The 22585-nt window shown below is 46.6% G+C and overlaps 2 long non-coding RNA genes across 13 annotated transcripts in view; one reads left to right on the forward strand and one right to left on the reverse strand.

Moving 5' to 3' along the window:
• Positions 1–22585, forward strand: part of LOC310761289 — a 374003-nt gene that overhangs the window by 316070 nt on the left and 35348 nt on the right. The window contains exon 1 of one of the 2 annotated variants that reach the window (XR_014547332.1): positions 11263–11868. The exons of the other annotated variant lie outside the window; for it this stretch is intronic. This is a non-coding gene — a long non-coding RNA (uncharacterized lncRNA). Of the gene's footprint in view, positions 1–11262; positions 11869–22585 lie in introns of those variants that run through there. 2 annotated transcript variants of the gene reach the window in all.
• LOC310761282 overlaps positions 1–22585 on the reverse strand; it is a 364443-nt gene that overhangs the window by 172032 nt on the left and 169826 nt on the right. The gene's annotated exons all lie outside the window — the stretch shown is intronic.

Below are 22585 nucleotides of genomic sequence, written 5' to 3' on the forward strand. Positions count from 1 at the left end.
GACAGTGTTGTCGCTCACTGATACGTTTTTAAAGATTTGCAGGGTTGAAACCTTGACACCAGAATCAGAATAAACAGGTCAGGTCCTACATACATTGCCGTTGGGCTACAACTTCCACCATCCCTGACATTGGACATGCTAGACCTGACGGAAAATGGAGCTCAACAACCAGTGCTGTAACTACAGGGAGCAAGCTGGGGTGGGGTTGGCTGCAGAGGGGCGCCATTGAGGCTCCCAGCCCACCCCCACCCCCTGTGTGTGTGCGTGTGTGTGTACACAAATGTGCATGGGTGTGTGTGCCAAGCTGGGTCTTTGACCCAGGTGAAATAAAGCCTGTCAGTATCTGGAAAGCTATAAGCTCCTCCAACCTTCCCTTCAGACAATGTGCTTTATCCTCATATCTGAAGCTAAGACTGAAAAGCAAGCCAGTCAGTCTTAGAGGTTGTCCAGCTGCTATATAATCCCGACCATAACGCTGTAAGGATGGAGATGAAGCAAATATCAACTGGCTCCTTCAGATGGAGGATGAATGACACCTTATTTAGAGATGAAGAAGTATATAAAAAGGCCCAAAAAACTTTGAGAGATTATTTTGAAATAAATATGAATACCAATGTAGAAAAAAGAGTAATCTGGGATGCAAGCAAAGCTGTTATGAGAGGGTTTTTGATACAACAGAATGCAATAAAGAAGAGAAGTCAAAATGAGAAGAAAGATAAAATTTTGGAGAAAATAAAAGAAAGTGAGAAGAAATTGAGAGCAAAACCAAAGTCGCAGGAGATTTTGAGAGAAATAAAATTATATCAAGTACAATATATGGAAATGATGAATCAGGAAATAGAATGGAAAATTAAACAAATGAGACAAAAAACATTTGAATCAGCTAACAAATGGGGGAAATTGCTGGCTTGGCAAATGAAAAAAAGACAAAAATTAAATACTATTACAAACTTAGAAGTGGAAGGAAAGAACATACATAACCCAATTGAGATTAGAAACTGTTTCCAGAGGTATTTTAAACAATTATACACACAAGGGCTACAGAAAGAAATGGACATAGACTGATTTTTGAAGACAAATTGATTACAAAAAATCTCCCAAGAAAGCAAATTAATGTTGAACTATAAAATAACTGAACAGGAAGTAGAAGGTGCCATTCAAAATATGCAATTGGGCAAATCTCCAGGACCGGATGGGCTGACTTCTAGATATTATAGATCTTTGAAAGAGTGGCTATTACAACCTTTGAAGGAAGTCTGCAATGAAATTCTGGAAGGGAAAAGGGCACCAGAGTCGTGGAAAGAGGCGTATATTACACTTATACCGAAAACAGAGACTGAAAAGACTCAGCTTAAGAACTACCGCCCTATATCGTTACTTAATGTGGATTATAAAATTTTTGCTGACATTTTGGCCAAGAGATTGAAAAAAGTATTGATGGAAGAGATTCATAAAGACCAAGCGGGCTTTCTCCCGGGAAGACACTTGTCTGATAATTTGAGGAACATAATTGATATCTTGGAAAAACTAGAAGTGAATATAAACACTAAAGCAGTTCTGATATTTGTGGACACGGAGAAAGCTTTTGACAACATCTCTTGGAGTTTTATGAAGAAGAACCTACAGGGGATGGGGGTAGGCCAAGGTTTTGAAAATGGTATAGGTGCAATATACTCTGAACAAAAGGCTAAATTAATTGTAAATAATGTGGTGACGGAAGAATTTAAGATAGAAAAAGGGACACGACAGGGGTGCCCAATTTCCCCATTGCTTTTTATATCGGTCCTGGAGGTTCTGCTGAATATGATTAGAAGGGACCGGTTGGTTAAAGGTATACAGGTCAGAGCCAAACAGTACAAACTGAGAGCATTTGCAGATGACTTAGTATTGACGTTACAGGAGCCAGAATCTAGTACTAAAAGGGTTTTAGAACCAATTCAAGAATTTGGTCAAGTGGCAGGATTTAAACTGAACAAGTTAAAAACTAAGGTTTTAGAGAAAAATTTAACACCGATTGAAAGAGAGAGGTTTCAGAATGAGACAGGCTTGACTGTGGTTAAGAAAGTGAAATACCTGTGGATTAATATGACAGCCAAAAATGGGAACTTATTTAAAGATAATTATGAAAAATGTTGGACGGAAGTGAAAAAAGACTTAGAAATTTGGTCGAACTTGAAGCTTTCACTGTTGGGTCGTATTGCTGTGATAAAAATGAATGTATTGCCTAGAATGCTGTTTTTGTTTCAAACATTGCAAATTGTGGACAAGATGGACTGTTTCAAGAAGTGGCAGAGAGATATTTCTAGATTTGTCTGGCAGGGCAAGAAGCCCAGAATAAAATTTAAGATATTAACTGATGCAAAGGAAAGGGGTGGATTTGCCCTGCCAGACTTTAAACTTTACTATGAATCAGCAGCCTTTTGCTGGTTGAAAGAATGGCTGCTTCTGGAAAACACAGACATTTTGGACTTAGAAGGTTTTAACAATGTATTTGGATGGCATGCATATCTGTGGTATGACAAGGTCAAAGCGCATAAAGTATTTAAAAACCATATTGTCAGGAAAGCATTGTTTAACGTTTGGATAAGATATAAGGACTTATTGGAAAATAAAACCCCAAGGTGGCTGTCACCAATGGAAGCAAAAGCCCAGAAAAAGCTCAATATGGAGGCCAAATGGCCGAAATATTGGGAAATTTTGGAACAAGAGGGAGATAGACTGAAACTGCAGAGTTTTGAGAAACTAAAAAAAATAGTGCGAGATTGGCTTCATTATTATCAGATAATGGAGGCATATAATTTGGACAAGAAAATTGGCTTCCAGGTGGAAAAATCAAAATTAGAAACAGAACTGTTAGAACCCAAAACTAATATTTTGTCAAAGATGTATAACTTGCTGTTGAAATGGAATACTCAAGATGAAACGGTGAAATCTGCTATGATTAAATGGGAACAAGATGTTGGACATAACATTATGTTTGCTGACTGGGAACAGTTATGGACCACAGGTATGAAGTTTACGGCATGCAATGCCTTAAGAGAGAATATTATGAAGATGATATACAGGTGGTACATGACCCCAGTCAAGCTTGCAAAAATCTATCATTTGCCCGATAATAAATGTTGGAAATGTAAAGAAACTGAAGGTACATTCTTTCACCTTTGGTGGACGTGCCCAAGGATTAAGGCTTTCTGGGAAATGATCTATAATGAAATGAAAAAGGTATTTAAATATACCTTCCTGAAGAAACCAGAGGCCTTTCTTCTGGGCATTGTCGGCCAATTGGTGCCAAAGAAGGACAGAACTTTTTTTATGTACGCTACAACAGCAGCAAGAATACTCATTGCAAAGTATTGGAAGACACAAGATCTATCCACTTTGGAAGAATGGCAGACGAAGGTCATGGACTATATGGGATTGGCAGAAATGACTGGCAGAATCCGAGACCAGGGAGAAGAGTCGGTGGAAGAAGACTGGAAGAAATTCAAAGACTATCTACAGAAATATTGTAAAATTAATGAATGTTAGAATGATGTTGGATAGAAATTAAGTGGTTTCCAGCTGTAATGCTTTAAGAGAATATGAAAAAAGGGTTATAAATAGGTAAAAATCTAATGGTAAGGATTTGCTGAACCAACAATTTGAAGTGGAATACAAAAAAGGGAGGTATGAGGAGGTCCGGGAAACAAGCTAAAGGAAAATAAGCAATGGAAAATCTGTGTGTTTTTAACTATTTTTATTTTGTATTTTTGTTATTTTTTTCATTTTTATTGTAATACTTTAAAAAATCTTAATAAATATCTTATAAATATATATATATATATATGATCTCCCCCACACCCCCCAAAAAAGTATCACCTAAGCATAGGTAGACTGGATTTTTTTTGAAGCTTTACAAGATACTTTTATCTGGGCTGCTGAAAGAATTGCATGGGCTGCCAGTTTGTTACTAAGCCCATTTTAAGGGACTGCTGATGACTTAGAAGACTCAACTCAGCTTGGGAACGGGTTATGTAGAAGAATGACTCCTCCTGTACGGATCTATCCACTCACTACCAACAACCAATGTCACCTTGGACACACTGCATCTTGCAAATATTCATCTTTGAATATTTCAGTTGTACCAACAGGCTAAAAAACAGTTTCTATCCGTGGACTTGCCAATCAGAAGGTCGGCGGTTCGAATCCCCACGATGGGGTGAGCTCTTGTTGCTCGATCCCTGCTCCTGCCAACCTAGCAGTTCGAAAGCACATCAAAGTGCAAGTAGATAAATAGTAGTAGTAGATCGCTCCAGCGGGAAGGTAGACGGCGTTTCCGTGCGCTGCTCTGGTTCTCCAGAAGCGGCTTAGTCATGCTGGCCACATGACCCGGAAGCTGTACGCCGGTTCCCTCGGCCAATAAAGCAAGATGAGCGCTGCAACCCCAGTCGGTCACGACTGGACCTAATGGTCAGGGGTCCCTTTACCTTTAGTAGTAGTAGTACTAGTAGTAGTATCTTACAACCACTTAGAAATGGACTTCCTCTGTAGTGACCCCCACTTTGTGCAACCATCTCCCTCTTTATATCTGGCTGGCACCCACAGTGCTGATATTTTGCTGACTAGTTAAAACTTGTTCTGTTATCTCAGGCCTTCCAGGACATTTTATACATTATACCAGTTTTTATCACCCCTTCAATATGGCAGATATAGATGTATAGATATATAACCTAATGTTGTTTAACCCCTGAAGAACGAAGAGTGTATCAAAATCCATTAAAGTGTGACTAGGAAGGAGTGCTGGAGTTCAATAAAGAGGGGTTTATTTCTAAGGGAGAAGCATTCTAATGTTTTCTGCAATATGCCTGTTGGTCTTCTCTTCTCTTTTTTCTATCTTATCTTATCTTATCTTATCTTATCGCTTTGCAACTAAGTCCCACTCTGAGTAGACCCACTGAAATGAATGGACCTAAGTTAGTCATGCCCATTATTTTCAACAGGTTAACTACAATGGGTGATAGCCAACATTAGTCACACTCAAGCAGACCTATTGAAACCCATCTGATTTCAGTGGGTCTGCTCTGAGTAGGATTAATGATGGTTATCACCTGTTGTAGGTGGATTTTCTGCTATGCAAGGAGAGAAGAAGGCCCCAAATCCAGCTAAAGTTCATGGTGACTAGCTTGTTTGCTTGCTTCAAGTGTGTCTTACAATGTAACAGGTAATACTTATTCAGAAGCAAGTCCTGCTGAGCTGAGTTGGACTTTCTCAAGGACCAGCATTGCAACCTTTAGCTGGATTAGGCTATAAAGCTGATCTTGTTGGCTCTTCATCCTCCTTTTCCAATGCCGTTATCTGTGCTGTGTCCTTGGCTTTCTTCTTTGGTGTAAACCAGAGTAGTTCCACCAGAGGCAGGGGAGCAAATAGTATTTATTAAGGTCCAAATCGGGGTTTTGACATCTGCCATCTTTCTGCAGACAGAATTGTGAATCCTTCCCTTAAATCACAATGTCCCCCATGGCCTTCGTTGTAATTTTATTTTACAGCTTCCCTTTAGGTTCATTGTCTGCATTGCTTCCAATGGCACTGCTTCAAATGCAACAACCCCGGGGGACTTGAGTTGCCTTTTATTTATTTCTTTTCCTGATGACACTGCAGTTACAGAAGCCTCAGATCTATACTCTCAGGCAATTGTGAGGGAGTCAGGCTGTCAATGGACTTCATTGCCAGACTTCATAAAACTGCCAAGGTTGATCAAAATTGCATAGCTCAGGCCAAATCCATTTCAAATCTGACGATTAAAGCGGCTTAATTCCAGTGTACAGAAAGATAAGGAGTCAGGCTCACAGGCAAAAGGCATTCAAATCTCTCCACAAATATCCTATGAAGGAGGACTAATTTGTTATGAGAACATTGATTCATTAAGGATAAAAGGTCCAGTTATACCCACCCAATACTGTGTGTGTGTGTGTGTGTGTGTGTGTGTGTGTGTGTGTAAGGGATATGTAATATGCTGTTAGATGGCTTTGCCATCTCCCCAAGAAAAACAATAGTCTCAGATGCAGATGGACAAAAGCCATGGTTTCATTTCCCATTCACTTGTGGTCAAATCAACTGTGCAGGCTGCTTCACTCATTGGGCTTAGATGCACATCTAAAGATGCTTAAATGCACACTTTTTAAAAGTGAGGTGCAAATGTGACACAGTTTGCACATCTATGCGTCATGCAACTAGAAGACAGGGAACCATGGTAGTGGTGCAGATCCTTGCTGAATTAGCAAACGTGGGTTCACCTCTGTGTGATGTGAGCATAGGAGCCAACTCCTAGGGGCTGAGGTCCCTTCCCACCCCCAAAAAATATATTTGAGGGGGCTGCCGCCCAGGTTGATGGTTATTGCCATTCAGATGGTGCCTATGTGTTGCATCTTGTGATCCATTATGTGGGGTGGGGCTTACCTGCCCCACCCCCAAATTTTATTCAAGTGGGCACCCCTGGATGTGAAGAATGGCCAAGGACACATCACTTAGACTTGGGCTTCCACTCTTCTCTACATAGTGTAGTAGCATTCTGATCCTACTCAAAACTGCTCTTGGAAGCAAGTCACATTGAATGTCATAATATTGAATAAACTATTATTTAGGGTTCAGGTGGAGGAGTTTTCAAGACCACTTTTTGCACAGAATAACTTTAATCAAACAAAGTTAATCTATGCTTGTTTTTTTTTTTACAAAAAATGTTTGGTTTTTCTGGTTTGCTTTCATGTGTTTTGAACGAAATGTTGGAAATTTAGCTGGGTTGTTTGGTTGTTGTTGTTTACAGTTCATGCTCATTAAAGAACCTGGACTATTGCTGATTTCCTGGGCCAGAGAAGACCATCATACTTTCTCCCCCAAAACGGGGAGGGGTAAGGTTTTGTCCTCAATTCTAGAGGGTCAAAGATCCCGGTGTAAAGGGGGTTTTAAAACAGTACAGAAAAACTTCACACCAGCCCTGTTTTCAAAGAGACTGTGATCTCAGCCATTTATCCGGGGGAAAGCGGAAAGACGGTTGGTTCAAAACGAAAGTGAGTCAGAATAATTTCAGCTGCATCATTTGGGTGCATTTCCTTTACCGAGATTGAGTTCGTTTCTTTTTTAAAAGACAAAAACAACCTGTTCAGTTGTGATTGTGAAAACATATTCCGAACTAACCCGATTGTGGAATACATATTGGCGATATCTGACTTTTAAAATAAATACCGTTCAAAATTATATTTCTGCTCTTCCTCCCGCCCAAAACATAAATAACGTTCCCTTTTTTAGGGCATCTTTTTTCAAGGCGCACATGACTAGTTTAAAGGGTGAAGTTCAGCGTTCCATGAAGAAGTTACCTTTCCTTTAAAAAAATATATTTTTACAAAGAATTGGAAGATAGGAGAAATGCTATAATAAACAAATCGCTTCCGAGCTAGAAAGCGTAACATTATTTTTTAAATGTATCCGTACAACCACACTGTTAACGTCACACTTGCCTTGAAGGAAAGTAACATACGATTATTTACATATTTCTATTAAGTGTACAGAGAGATATATGAGGGCATCCTACGGATCCCGAACGTAGAGATGCCAAGTAATTCAGGTAACACGTGCACGTACAATCGCAGCCTAGACTGAAATCTAAGTTGCAATTCATAGATAATTCAACCGATAAAATTGTTTTAAAGGCTTCTCTGGCCTCGCTGGTTCATTATTGTGCATTGGATCATAATAAATTGAGTGTAGAATTAATCCAGGCAAAACAGCATACAGAGATGGGAAGGGTGGCGAAGAACCCTTAATCCTAATTTTGGGACATTTATTTCTCTCCCTCCCCGCCCCCCACCCGGAAAAAAAGAATGTGAAAGAGCGCACTGATATCCTATGTTGAAAATTTTGTAGCGGGGTTGGGAAAACAACTCTCTGGATTTCTGTATGGCACCTATCCTTAAATTAAATTTAGTTGTGTGTGTCCCCCGCCCAGCTCCTACTCTTGGTGGAGGTTGCTTTCATAATCTGGTGCAGATGAATTGCTACGGAGTGGACTTCGCTGCGCCACGTTTGCGCTCCGATCCTGAACGCTACCTAAGACTTCCAAACGGCTGAGGCCGACCGTCCACGCGGCGCCCCCCTCTTCCCTCGGTACTAGGGAATCCTAGAATAGGTCGCTGATCCTTCTACACGCTTGGTAATTGCGGTACACCGAAGAATCTGCTGCCTCCGCCTGAGACGGGTCGCCTCTCACCCAACGCCCTAATGGTTGGGCCGGACGCGCATCCGTGGAGTCCAGAATTTATAAGCGCCTTTTGGGGATAGGGGAGCAGCGGGTGTCCGAAAGGTCTGCGCCAGCTTTGAGGCTGCAACGAGCGCTCTCTCTCTCTCTCTCTCTCTCTCTCTCTCTCTCTCTCTCTCTCTCTCTCTCTGTGTGTGTGTGTGTGTGTGTGTTTCTTTCGCTTGGAGACACATCTTTTAATAGCTCCCCAAGCTCAGAGTTCATCCTCGCTTCTCTTCCTTTCCCCACTGTCCTTCCAGGGTCTTACAGTAAGAACAGCGAAGCCCTTTTGGAGAAGGAGGAGATAGAGAAGGAAATAACCCGGCGCGCGCGGTGGTTGGGATGTGTTTCTTTTTCTTTTCTTGTCTTTTTCCTCTCCCCCCCCCCCGCCCACATCTTTCCCTGGCACCGCTCCGCCCCCGGTATCTCTCCGGTCCCTTTCCGTCTTTGTCCTGGGCGCGCCCCCTCCCAAGTACAGTTCTTCTCATATTTCCCTGTTTGAAATGTAAGGAGGCATCGCTATAATTTGGAGGTCAGGTTTCTAAAGACGCCTCCTTTTAAATAACAAGCGCAGCCGGCGGAGACTGTCAGGGTGTCTCGGTTTTGTATACGGTTTACTCACTGGCACCTTTTTTTTTTTTTTATTTAAAAATAAAAAAGGAAGAAAAAAGAAAGAGAAAAGTGTGTGGGCTAAAACTCAATTTCACATCCCACGTTTTGTATGAGATGTAGGTTTGACATCTGTTTGCCAGAGTGTTTTGCACTTAGCCTAACACCCACTATTAAGTGACAAAAATTGTGGCAGGTTGTCAAAGCCAGCTGACTGACAGCTGCTCCGCTTTACAAAAAGAGAGGCAGCCGGGGAGGTGCGGGGAGAGAGACACCATTCAAATATTTGCAGGGCTGGGAAGCTCGCTGCAGTGCCATCCCCCATTCTTTTCCCTCCCCCTCCCCCCCCGACTGAGCGTTGCAAAACAGAAGTCACAAGTTTTGAAACCGGCGATCCCGAATGATTCGGTTTGTTGCAGTATAAACAAGGCAGGAGCGAGTCCCAACCGTGAACGGCGCTCCCGCTCTCTGGATAAGCCGGAAAGTCACCCGGAAAGTAAACCCACTGACTTCAATGGGACTTGCTTTCCAGGTACAGCCACGAGCTGGGGCGTCGAAACGAGTCACGTGGTCACATGTGCCCAGGAGGGCGCGGAGATCCGGATCCGAGCCTTCCCCAAAGGATTCCGGATGATGCCAACTTGCGCGGGTTTACTTGGAAGTAAGTTCCAGGGAAATCGACAGGACTTACTGTCAAGTAAACCTAAAGTCAAGAATGACCCGTGTTCTTTCGCCACCCATTTCGAGACGGAAAGAGAATCTTTTTGTCGGCTTTTAACGCGCGACAAACGCTGCTAACTCGCCCGGAAGGAGGCGATGGGGCGCAGATGGATCCTGAAAGGTGCTGTGGGGCCCGCTTTGAATTAAACTGCCAATGGCTCCGCAGCGGATAATAAAAGCGACCCACTTCCGATCTGGGTGTTTTGACTGGATTTTATAGATAGAAATATTTCCCCGGCGAGGTTGTGCGCACGTGTGAATGCGAACGGTGCCCACTTCCATCGAAGGTCAGGTCAGGAGAACCGCCTGAGAGATGTAACCGCGCTAGGAGAGAAAGGAAGGAGGATGCCTGCTGGGGTCTCTTCACGAGCAAACGCACAATTTTGCGGCGCGCAAAACAAGATGCCGCTTCCCGTTAGGATACTGTCCTTTGGGGGTTAAACTAAAGGGAAGGGAGAGGCAAGGAGGACGCCGCCCCTCCTCTCCAGCGCCGCCGTGCATCCTTGGCCTGCCTGAAGTGGGGGAGTCTCCCCGCCCCCACCCGTGTCCCCATAGATCGCGCGCACGACTGATAGGGACAGCGGCATCCGGGACTGGGACCGGCGCAGAAGAGCGCTATCCTGGCATCGCCGGCGCAGCGGGTGCTTGGTGTCCATTGGACTAGCCAGTCTGGACGCAGCTCATCCCCTATTGCTAGGGAAAAGGACGGGGGCGGGCAGGGAGAATAAGCTCAGAAGGATGCCGCCGCCAACCCCGCCCCCCCAAAAAAAAACTTGAGGGGAGGAAGTAAATACTATTATTATTATTATTATTATTATTATTATTATTATTATTATTCCGTCTCGAGACTGTACATTTGCTATTCTTAAAGAAAGGGGCGGCAGACAGTAACCTCAGAAATACACACCCACTCCCCCAAATAAGAAAACTGGAAAAGTTTTAGAATTAGAATAATGTTAATAGTGCAAACGGTGGCGAAGCCTTTGGTGAGGCTTTCGGAAAAGAGGAATGAAAAGTTTAAGCGGGTAGCCGGATGACACACACAGAGTAGCCCTAATGGACGAAAGAAAGGGGGAGAGAAACCCCCTGCCGAGCCAGCCCTCCGGGAGGCGGGAAAGGGGCACCGAATCACTTTCCCTTCCAGGCGGAAGGGCGCGCGAGGGAAAGTGGGATCCGCTCTCAGCGGGCGCAAAACGCTTGAGAATAGGGGAAAGAGGGGAGAAGAAGGGATCTTAAGCTCGGATCCTAAACGAAACGAGATAAGGATAGCCCGCGGAGCCCGGTCTCCAATAAGTCTGCCACGAGGTAAAAAGGCTCAAGACAGGTAGATGGAGCAACTCCGGCTCCCAAGCCGCGCGCTGGAAGGCGCCTCGGAGGAGAGGGGCGCAAGCAAAGAAAGTGGGCCAGGATCCGCGCGGGTGTGCGCAGAAGACGGAGCGGGGATTTGCGGGGGGGGGGGAGCCGGGCAGGCGCGCAAGGGATGCCCGGACTCCACCTCCCTTCTCGCCGCGTCCCAGCTGCTCTGCAAGCAACTGCTAGGTTCCATTCACCGGCGAGACGCGGAAAGGAGGGGGAAAGTGGCTATTTATTAGAATACTTGTTTGGTATTGTTCCGCGCCACACAAAAGCGCTTCATTATGTTCCAGGGTTGGGAGGGGGGGGATGAGAGAGGAAGAGAAGGAAAAGCGGGGGGTGGGGGGAAGCCCTTCCCGCTCGCACGCTCGCTCTTGCTCGGGTTTGTTTGGTTTCTCCCCCCCCCCCCTCCTCTCCAGACAGAAACAATAACTTGAAATTGTCTTGAAAGTCTTCCTCTTTTCTTTTTGGTATCAGTAATAAATTTCATTTCCCAGCCTCTCTCCCCGCGTGTGTGTGTGCAGCGCGGTCTTCTATGTGTATGAGAGAGAGAGGGAGCGAGAAAGAGGAGAGAGAGAGAGAGAGAGGGGGAAAGAGAGAGGGGTGTGCGTGAATGAGTGTCTGCGCGTCCGCTGCTCGGCGCTCCGGGCTGTGGCGCAGCGGTTGCCGAACCTGCCATGGGCAGGGTGTGGGTCTGGGGAGAGAGAGAGAGTTAAAGCGAGGGAGGAAGAGGGTCGGTTACCCCGGGGCCAAAGCCAGAGCCGTTGCGCACCGCTTGCGCCCGCCTAGGGATCCAGCCAGCCAGCCGAGCGCTAAGGAAGGTGGCCAAGGCAACTCGCCCTGCGCTGCCCTGCGGGAGAGGCTGCGCCCCTGCCCTGCTGTCCTCTCCGCAGTGGGGGGAAGAGAAGAAAGCTGGAACTGTAAGTGTGCCTCTAACTTTGGAAGGGGGGAAGGTGGGTGGGTCGCCCTGCGGGGTGGGGTGGGGGGGTGGGAGAGGGAAAAGGGGGAGGGAGGGGGCTCCGCCAGGAGTTTCCTGAGGGGGAGGCGCGCTTGCAACTTTCGACGAGAGGCTCCAAAGAGCTTTCCGTTGCTGCTTGATCGATGGGGATCCATGTGGAGATGCGTGACGAGCGGGGGAGGGGAGGGGGACCTTCACTTTTATGATAAAAGATTTAAAAAAATAAATGATCCACCCCACACATACACAGAGAGAATCTCTCTCTCTCTCTCTCCAACAAACACACACACACACAGCCCACTCCCCAGCTCAGCGGGACAGTCGAAAGGGTGGGTGGAAGCTCAGCAAGCCGACTTAAATTTTGTTCGGTTTTTACGCATTTTCTCCCCGGGCAAGGGAACAGCGAGGGGGAGGGAGGGATACAGGCGGGCTACTTTTTGGTGTCAGGGGTTGGTTTCCATTTGGGCAGAGAGCGGCAATTGACATGTCCACGTGGGAAGTCGGGGTGTGATGGCGGGGGGAGGGGTAGGCTTGAAGAAAGCAGAAGCTGTTCGGCTTTGCGTGACCCCGCGGCCTTACCCAAGGCAGAAAGAAAATTTGCCTACTCTGGGATCGGCTCTCTCCCAGGAAACGCGGCTCTAAAGAACCTAGTTACAGTTCTTTGATGAAAACGCCGCAAACAGTCGCCAGCGAGTTTTAGCTGGGGTGATGGGAGAGGTTAAGGAACCCCCCACACACACACTTTCATGTAACCTGAGGGTCGCCCAGAATGTGACACGACCTCTTGGCCGGTGGAAATCTATTTCCCTTCGTGCTGAATCCCAATCCCGTTAGGTTTTCTTGAGCAAAAGACGAGGAGACCCCTTCAATCGATAAACCCACCACGTTAAAGACGCTGTATGTTTCCAGCCGCAGAGTTTTCTTCCGCTTTCGCCGGAGGTAGCTGAACCGGGTTGGGGGGGGGGGAATCTGGACCAGGGAGGTGGTTCAGGAGGCACCGCCAGAAGCCGGAGATCTGAGCACCACTCAGTCTCGGGAGAAAACGGATCTGGCTCCTGGCAGAAACAGGTGTTTAAATGTGATAGCAGCTTCAGTCAATTAACCCATTATAAACCCGTTTGAGCGCATTGATCCCCGGGCAGCCTGGAGAAGGGGAGGGGGTCGCCTTGAAAGCCTCTTTGTTCAAAGGGCAAAGTGGTGTCCTGATAGCCTACCTAGAAGAGAGAGAAACGGAAGAGGGGCAGAGGAAAGGAGAAAGGAAGAGAGACAAAACGTCTGCGCCGGCTTTGAGAGCAAAGATCGCAGTGTCAAATGTGCCGAGCAGGGCGCAATCCTGTGCGCACTTACTTGAGCATCATAGGGTCACACACAGTCAGTGAGGATGAGGGAGGAAGAGGAAAAGGCCGCCCAGCTCGGTTCTAGATAATCGAACTGTCTTGAAACGCAGAGCAAGTGGAGCCCGGCGTTCTCCAGGCCCTCTGGGCGGAAGCGACCTTCCTAGCTACACAGAGCTCTTCATCAAGAAGAATGGAAAGCAGAGCTCTGCGTAACTCTAAAGCTGGCACGCAGCGTTTAGAAACCTATTTGTTTATACTTGCGTACTTCGCCTCATCTATTTTACTCCAGGCGGGTTATAGTCCAAAAAAGTGGGGGAGGGAGCAATGGAACAACATAGACTTTCACTGTGCTGTATTTCTTGTGCTGCGACCCCATCGCAGCTGAGGCTGCATTTTTACGCGCCACTTCTTTGCGGGTAAGGAGGGCCGATGAACCCCGCGGGGTTTGGTTCCAGGTAAACATACCTGCGTTTAGGCTGTCACCCTCTGATCTAAAGGTGTTGGGTAAGCCATGCCCAGCTCCGCCTTAGTCCCGGATTCTCTGGACGTCCGAAGCGTGTCTTGCCAACGGTATGGCGGAAATCGGATAGCAAGGAGTTCGCATCACGTAGCCTCATAAGGGCTATTCCTCCAAAAGCTACTTTCACACGTGAAGGGCTCCGCGGTGTCACTAGGTGAGGTGTCTTGGGGCCAAATCCCAGAACAAACTCAACATTAAATAATTCGAGGAGAGAGTCCTGAGAGGGAACAGAAGTGGAAGAGGGAAAGAGTTTGCTACCCCTCCCCTATCTCGCGTGGACACACGCACACCCCTCCCCTGTCTTGCTCTACCAGAAGCCTAAAAACCATTTAGGGCATCAGTGTGTACCAAATAACTTTTTTTTTTTTAAAAAAAGGGAGTGTTTCCAAAGAATTGTTTAGATTGCGCATCCCGCAGATGCTGGTTGCGGGCTTAATTTTAAAACGAATAAAAACAACCCACCGACGCCCAAAGGAAGTTCGCTGAGTTGAAGTGCAGAAAAAGTAGCAACATTCCTTCATAAAAATTGATTTGGAAAAGGACTGGATCCCTGATGTGAATAATCTTGGGTGTGTGTGTGTAGCTGAATATATCCTAAGTGAGCAGCTTAAAGAGAGAGGTAGAAAACAGGAGGACGAGAGAGATTGTACTACAGTATATGGCTTTCCGTACATCTCTCCAGTAACCCTTCCTAGGCTCTGCCTTTCCATTTCACCGAGCTCAGAAGGACTCGGAAGGTCAAGTGTCATGGCCACGGTATGATGTCCCCCAAAACAACCGCCCTCCGAACCACCCACCCCCACTATAATTCGATACACACACACGCGGACCGAAAATGGAGAGAAGGGGGCATCGGGGTGAGCTACAGAGCCCGGTGGCCCAGGCATCTATCCGGGCCACAGTCTCAGTGGAGTAGCACCCTCATTTTTTGCGCATAAAGCCTGTCTTCCCCGCCCGGCGGGGCTTGGAGGACCGAGGGATGAGTTGCAGGGAAGTTATAGGACGAGCAACTAACTCGAAGAGTAAGCTTCCAAAAACAGTCACATCAGAAAGTTTAAGCATGCCCAAAAAACATAGCCCAGAATATTATTATTATTATTATTATTATTATTATTATTATTAATTTCCTACTATGTCTGATCAACCTCCAGCTTATACCAAGACTAGGATAACAATCGCCTTCCACCCTGATCTTAAAGAAAACAAGATTCACTCCCCAGAACTCGACTCCTGCTCGTAAAAGGAGAGGTTAACGGCATTAAATGGCGCAGAGGTGGGGTGCATTCCCCTCTGCGCATAATGAAACGTCCAGAAACAGCATTTGGGAGATTATTTAGATGTCTCGCCTTGTTTGCTGTTTTTCGAAGTAATTTGGGGGATGCGGCTGCGTGACTGGAAACCGTGTCAAAGTGATGTTTTAATCTCATAGAAAAGTGTATTAAAGGACAAGATGTAATTTATGGGAGATGCTCCGATGGGGGGGGAAAAGAGAGATTGGAGTGGATGATCCTCCGCTCTCCGGTGAACCCCGTGTCAGATGTATATTGAAGCCTGGGTGGTTAATCTAATTTGCAATAACAGGGAATGGCTTGGAAGCGGGAAGGGGCGGTGGGAGAGGGGGCAGCGGCGAGGAGTTAGCTCACTTCTCCTGCCTTCAGTCGGAGGTTTTTCCTTATCAGTTTGTCTTGACTGGACTTTGATGGAGGGGTGTCTTTTCTACTTTGAGGGGCCGGCCAGGCAGGCTACAGAAATGCGGTTCGATGGCACCTCGTGCGAGGCATCAGTGCTCGAAATTGCCCTGGCATTTCCTTCCAAAGCAGTGGTCGTGTCTCATCCTTGAGAACGGGTCGCAATAACCGTCCTTTAAAAACTACCCGGCTTTTTTTTTGTTCTTTTTACAATATAGTTGTTGTTTTCTTAATTTTCCTACTCAAGGCGTGCCATCCTATGAGAGTCTGAAACATTTAATGTCACAACAATATCGTTGCGACAGGGTGGGGGTATTGAATCCTATAAATCACTATATATATATTATTCTGCTCATGTTATTATTATTATTATTAGTCTTAAAGGTGGTGTTGTTTTTCTGATCAGTCAGAGCTTAGAAAGCATTACTGATTGGGCTGTCTAGAGGGTGTGTGTTTTTTTGTTTGGGGGGGAGGTGGAATCCGGAATTAGCCACGGCTCTTTCTAAGCAATTCTGGTCCTCTCCTATTATACGTGTATCCCTTTAACAACACAAAGACTCAAAAATTACAACTCTTGAGGAATGTTTTTTTTTTTTTTAAGGTGCATTCAGACTGTTAATTACAGGGGTTTGTGTCAATGGAACTTTATCAATGACCCGTTTAATTCTGCTGTAATTACTGACAAAATAAGACAAGGATGGATCACAATAGAGAATATTTCTCTTTCAAAACAATATTGTGCCGGGAGTCTAGTTAAGGCATAATATAAACAAACAGCTTATAAAAGACTCTCTCCCTGATAAAGCGTGACGAAAGGGTGTGCTCCAACCTTGCAGGGGGAACTTGCATTCCAGGATGCCCATTGGAAGGTTCAGGCCTGGTTACACGTGCTGAGCACACCGCTCCCAGAACAGGGAAGAGCGTCTGCAAAAAGCGCCAGGCTTGTCCTCTTCCCAACTTCCCAGCAAACCCGCCTCTTCAAACGGCGCCGGGCGCCGGGCCCCCGAGAAGAAGGGGCCCTTTGTGCGCAGAGATCGCCAACTTCGTTCTCTGCCATAATTGCGGCTCAAAATACGGGTTGTAATGTAGCCATTTATATTCGTGCAACGAAAACCACCGTTGTAGCCTTGCTTGTCTTTTCTAATGTTAACGTGCCAAGCAGAATTGGAGGCGGTGGGAACAGCCGCTCCTTAGCCAGTCGCTCTCAAGCTGCCCCAGAATGTATGGAAAATAGATTTTTATCCGAATTGCGGGTGGTTGGGAGGGAAGTGTATTAGCTGGCTCGACAACATCTAAACATCGGCTGGTTGTTTTTATTACAGGGCAGAAAGCACAAATCCATGTGTGCTACTAGACAGCATTCCTCTGGATATTGTAATTAGATTCATAGATTCATCTAAAACTGTTTTTGTCGTTGTTGTTAATTTCGCCTCAATGTAGCGGGCAGGTCTTTAATTATTTACAGTCCCGAACGAGGGGATTAAGAAGGAAAGTCAGCGCCCCTTCGCCCTCTTTGGCGATTAATAATAATTTCTAAAATGCAAAAAGAATCCGCAGCTGAATTTGTCTCTACGAAAAGGGAAACTGATCTTAAACCAATTCCAGTTTCCACAGGCGTGGGCACTTCCTTTCCGATGCGCCCAAGTCGCTCCTGTTCGTATTACCTCAAATGTGAGGTTATTTATATACACTCGCTTTTCCTTCCTTTTGAAGGAGGAGACCAAACGCGTCGCTCGAGGGAACGCTTTCCCCTAGATTTCGGGGAGCAGAGATGTCAACTTCTCTTCAGCTGCGAGACACAGCAAGTCAGTTTTGTCGAGGGATAATGACAAAATGTGGGCAGACGACGTGGAGAAGCTGCTCTTCACGTCTCGCTGATAGGCACGCGGGGTTGCATTTCAACCCCAGCGCGAAGAAAACAAACACCAATTGCAGGGACTTCGAGATCCGAGGAGAAATATGTCCCGATATTGGGAGTGACCAGAATTTGGTCCTCCCGGTGACTCCATTTCGTCCTCGGGAACTTTCCAGGGGGCGGCACAGGGCAGGTTGGAGAGAAACATTTCCTGCGCGAAGTTTCAGCCCTTTCCTCTGCCTCCCCCCGCCCCGTTTCTATCCTTTCATTCATAAACCTGGTGGTAGCTATAGACGCGGCTTGAATATTATTGACGTCTCTTCCCTCAACTGCTCCCTCCGTTAACCCAATTACAGAATCCATCAAGAACTGTGTTGAATTATCTCTTTTCCATACAGTATCAGCATTAGCCTAATTAAAAGCTATAATGTCTGATATAATGATTAAATCGTTAGCTCTGCTGTAGGGAAGCAATATTTTGTTTTCCCTTCAATTAGAAGCTGATTGAGGTTTTTCAGAACAGGTCAGCTGTGAAATTTGAATTATATGTGTGAGCACTGTTCACAGGGGTGAGCCCCGACTCGAAAGCTCCAGAGATTCTCCAAACGCTTTCACCCAGTGAGCTGGGAAGCAACAACAACAACAACAACAACAACAACAACAACAACAACAACAACAACATTATAGCCGCTTTGCCTCGGGGGTGAGAGGGGGCTCAGGAATCTGCAGGAGAACCGTCAGAGTGGGAAGCCTTTGTGAAAGGTGAAAGGGAAAGAACAGGTTCACCTTCTGGAAAAGATTCCCAAATCACAAATAGCTTGTGAGTTTTGAAACTCTTCGCTGAGAATGAGGATCACGACTGGCCCTGCTTAGATAGCGTGTGTCAACCCCCTAGGTCTTTTGCTAAGTGGATTAGAACACGCTTCTTAAAATGAAATTGAGAATTTGAGAAGGCTCGCTTTGGGTTGACTTGGGGGAATTTGCGCGAGAGAGCGGAGAAAGCGCTCGGTCGGAAGTTGCAGTAGAGTAGGGTGGGGGAATCGGGGCAGGAGCCAGTGGGGAGCCAGTGGCGTGAAGCAGGGAGTCCTCAAACACCCTACCCCACCCCCTTTCCCTACTCCCCCGCTGCAGAATCCGGAGCCGAGGTGTAGCCAGCAGACGGCGATCGCAGCCTGCGCTGCCGAGCCCGGATCCCCCATCCCTCGGCTCACTCGCAGCAGCCTCGGGTCGGGCGCTCCTTCTCCAGAAGGGTCTCCTCCTCTCCCCCCGTTTCCTCCTAGGGGACTTGCCGGTGCCTTTCCAGCGTGCGCAGCGCCAGCTCCTGGCTAGCCAAGGAAGCGCAAACGGCATTCCCCAGCTGGACGCGCTTTGCGCCGCAGTCCCCAAAAAGAAGCAGGCAAAGTCGGCGAGGTGGGAGAGGGGCGGGTGTGGGGAGTTCCCTTTGCGAGTCGACCTCCTGATCTCCCAGAAAACTTAAGAAATTAAGGTATCCTCAGACCAGCCTGGATCTCCCACCTTCGACGCCCCTTGCTGCAGAATTTAATCGCAGAATTAGTTGACTCGTTCAGCTGCCAGCTGTCATGTTTAGGGGCCGTACTGACCATACACGTGTGAAGCAGGCCTTGTATAATGTAGGCAATGTTCATTCGGAGAGCGAGCGAGCCTGTTTCTCAGAAGAAGAAAACAAACGGGGGGAGAGGGAATGAGGGAGGAATATTCCGTCTTTTTCAAGCTGTTTTCCAGAAATGATCTTGACCATGAGATCCTGCCGCCAAAGTGGCTCCAGGAGTTACTCAGTGGGCTGGTTCACGAAAGGTGCAACTCACAAACCAGCGGTATCGCTAAAAGTTCCAGGGAAACATAAGTAGAGCTATCCTGAGAACAATCCCGAATTTGATTGTTGGACTGGATTGATCTGGACCAAAAGGAGGCCTCCATTTCCGAGAGCAGTTTGCTCCCAATGGACCGGATTTGCTTCACGCCCGGGGTCCTTATACTTCCGACCTGACCAAACAAAATCACCGCCACCAAGCAACCCCCACAACGAGCTGGCTAGCCATTTCGGATGGAACTTTTTCTTGCAGTACCCACCAAATTCTGGTTTGAGCCACCAGAATTGTTCCGCCAGTGGCTATTTTGTCCTGTTTTAGGGTTGTTGTTTTTAATGTATTACTTTATTAAATGGTTGTGAGTTTTGCATCTTAATACTATAAATGGCTCCCAGGCGCCTCTGGCTGCGTGAAGCGATATGTAAACCTAATAAACTAACACTAAATTAAACCAAACGGTCGTTTTCATCAGATAGGCACATCTGGCGTAACATCACCTTACTTGGTTTTTTAAAAAAGAAAGAAAGAAAAGAAACACTTTTTAAAGCATTCCTTTTTAAAAGGGTATACTGCCTGGCTAGACACTGTAGGTTCCTAGAGGGATGGATATTCTCCTTCGAGGGGAGGGAGGGGGCTCACCTGGCTGTGCCCCCCAGTTGAAACTTTGTAGGCTCCAGCTCTTTCACTGTGAAGAGGCCACACACTGGAAACAGCCAGGCGACACCACCGGCAAATGAACACTTGCAGGTCAGTCTCGAATCTCTTTGCATGCATCTAAACAAAAATATCTTCCCCACCAGATCAGCTAGACTTGGGGGGGGGGGTCACTGGGTTGAGCCGCCAGGATTGATGGATTAGTCATACAAGGTGGAAGGCACTTGCGCAACTCCGCCGGCCCTTCCCCTCCAGGATCGGACGGATCCTCACCGTGGTCAGTGGGGGATCACTCGGAGGAAGCTATGCACAGGATCGCAGCCTTGAAACTCAAGGTTGCACTCCTCCAGCTATAAACGGGTGGTCAGGCCCTTTCAGAGGTCTAGAGAGGCCCGAGTCACTTCCAGGTTTGAGTTGTAGTTACAGGTAGGTAACCATGTTGGTCTGCCGTAGTCGAAACAAAATATTAAAAAATTCCTTCTAGTCGCACCTTAGAGACCAACTAAGTTTGTTATTGGTATGAGCTTTCGTGTATCTGAAGAAGTGTGCATGCACACGAAAGCTCATACCAATAACAAACTTAGTTGGTCTCCAAAGTGCTACTGGAAGGAATTGTTTTATTTTGTTTCGAGGTTTGAGTTGGTTAGAGAGCGCCGTGCTGATAATGAACAAGGCTGCAAGTTCGATCCCCGCATGGGACAGCTGCCTATCCCTGAATGGCAAGGAGTCTGGACTAGGATGATCCACAGAGTCCCTTCCATCTCTACAATTCCATGATTCTGTGATAATAAAAACAAAGATGGCAGCAGCGGGGAAAAGCACCCAAAACAGAGCGAAACCTCAGAGATAATCAGCACCTGCTTTTCAAGCTGAGAAAGTGTGTGTCGCATTTTGGTTCAATGTGCATAAACATAAGTTGTGAAACTTACCCAAAAGTTAACGTGCCTAAATCTGAGGCCACCTTTGAGCTTAAGGTCCTGGGCCAAATGGCCCTACACGCACACACGCGCACACACACACACACGGTCGTGCGGATGGTGTGGACCACTTTTCTACAGGAGCAAGTTACACTGCTTCCAAGGCAGGTCTAAAGACTGTCCATGCATTCGGATCTTGCCCGTGTAGGGATCTCGGCACCAGGTGCCAAACCACACCGGCTGCCTACTTGGCACGCGCAAGAGCTGTCAGTCCCCTGCCGCTTAGCAAAAAGACATGTGCAGCCATCCAAGGTGAGCGCTGCTAGCCTTGGCCCCGTGGTAGCCTCTACCACGCCAAAGATTTTGACTGCCAGCATTGGAAAGTTGGTTGATATGTTATTTAAGAGTTTAAATTGACTCAAAAGGCAACCTGGGGGTAATGCCAGGTATCCGTATTGATAAACGAATGGCCGAATTCTGCAGCCTGGTCGCATGCATGCATGCTTACTCAAGAGTATGTTCCGTGCTTTTTAATAATATTTTTCGAAGCATATGAGCCAACTCCTAGGGCCCCCAATAAAATATTTGAGGGGGCTAAGCCCCCCAAAAGTTTATGGGCATTCAGATGTGTGTGTGCCGCATCCTGTGACAGATTTTGCAAGGCGGTGCTTACCTGCCGCCGCGCCCCCCCCATTTATTATTCTAGTTGGCACCCTTGTTTCGAAGTAAATGCTCAGGGAATGGCCATTTTACACGAAGCAGCCAGATAACAGGCAGTTTGGCTTCGCTCTGTGAGGAACTTTTCGGGTCTCAGTTTCTCGTCTGTAAAACGGGAAGGGCGGCTGTCTCACAACCTCATGAGCCTGTTGTGAGGATCAATGAGAGACGCACTTTGCTCAATAAACAGGTTGTGGGCATGTTTATTCGGAAGTTAAGCCCAGTTTATTGAGCGAGTTTACTTCCAAGACTGTGTGGGTTAGATTGGACTCCGTCCTGTATCGCTTTACATTGATGGAATGAGTAGGTGTTTGCATCGACGACATTGGCTTCATTGCCCCATAAATGCACTCAATATTTTCTAAACAATTACTAACTATTATTATTTATTACACAACTTCTACACCAATTGCCCAAAGAGGACAAGCCTTTCAGTGAGTAACGACAGAGACAGACGGCCATTTAGAAATCCTGTTCTATATTTATTGCTGCATTTCTCAAGTCAAATCTTAGGCAATCTGTCTGTAATTGGCTACCGAAGTTCAAAAGTAGGAAAAAATATTTTCCACTCCTTAGTTAGCTGTTCGTTTGATTCAAATCTCTTCCAGCGGACACGTACACACGCTACAAGAGGGCCAGTGGCATCTCTGCCCTGACCACACTGGTCTAATATGGTTCCCACCAGACTTGATCTCGGGATGCTTCGAATCAACGTCCTGAGGACTTCTCCATGCCCCATTTTAGGCAGTGGCAGTAGCAAGTTCAATAGCGACATTTTAAAAACAACAACCACACTTAGTGGCACCTTGTGTTACATACTCCGCTACCCTGGAGTGCCCTCTGCACTAGAGTGGCATTTGGCTGCAGAGGATAAACTTCAGCGCCTCATCGATCTTCTGAGCCATCGCGTGTAAATCTAGATCTTGTTCTCTTTGAAGTGGTTTTGGCCTTGCAGGCTGGTCCACGGTCACCCAGTGAACCTCATGACTGAGTGGGGATTTGAACCCAGATTTCCAAGGTCCTAGTCTACTACACCACGCTATACCTAAGGGGGCCTGCCCCATACCTTTAGTGTGTAAGGGGGAAGACGTGTGCCAGGTCTTGTTCCGAGAGTTGTTTTTTCTTTTCTTTAGCTTCAGATATTGATTTTGAAACGCCATAA

Source organism: Podarcis filfolensis (assembly GCF_964270895.1).
Source record: "Podarcis filfolensis genome assembly, chromosome: 4".
In the NCBI taxonomy this organism is placed as follows: domain Eukaryota; kingdom Metazoa; phylum Chordata; class Lepidosauria; order Squamata; family Lacertidae; genus Podarcis; species Podarcis filfolensis.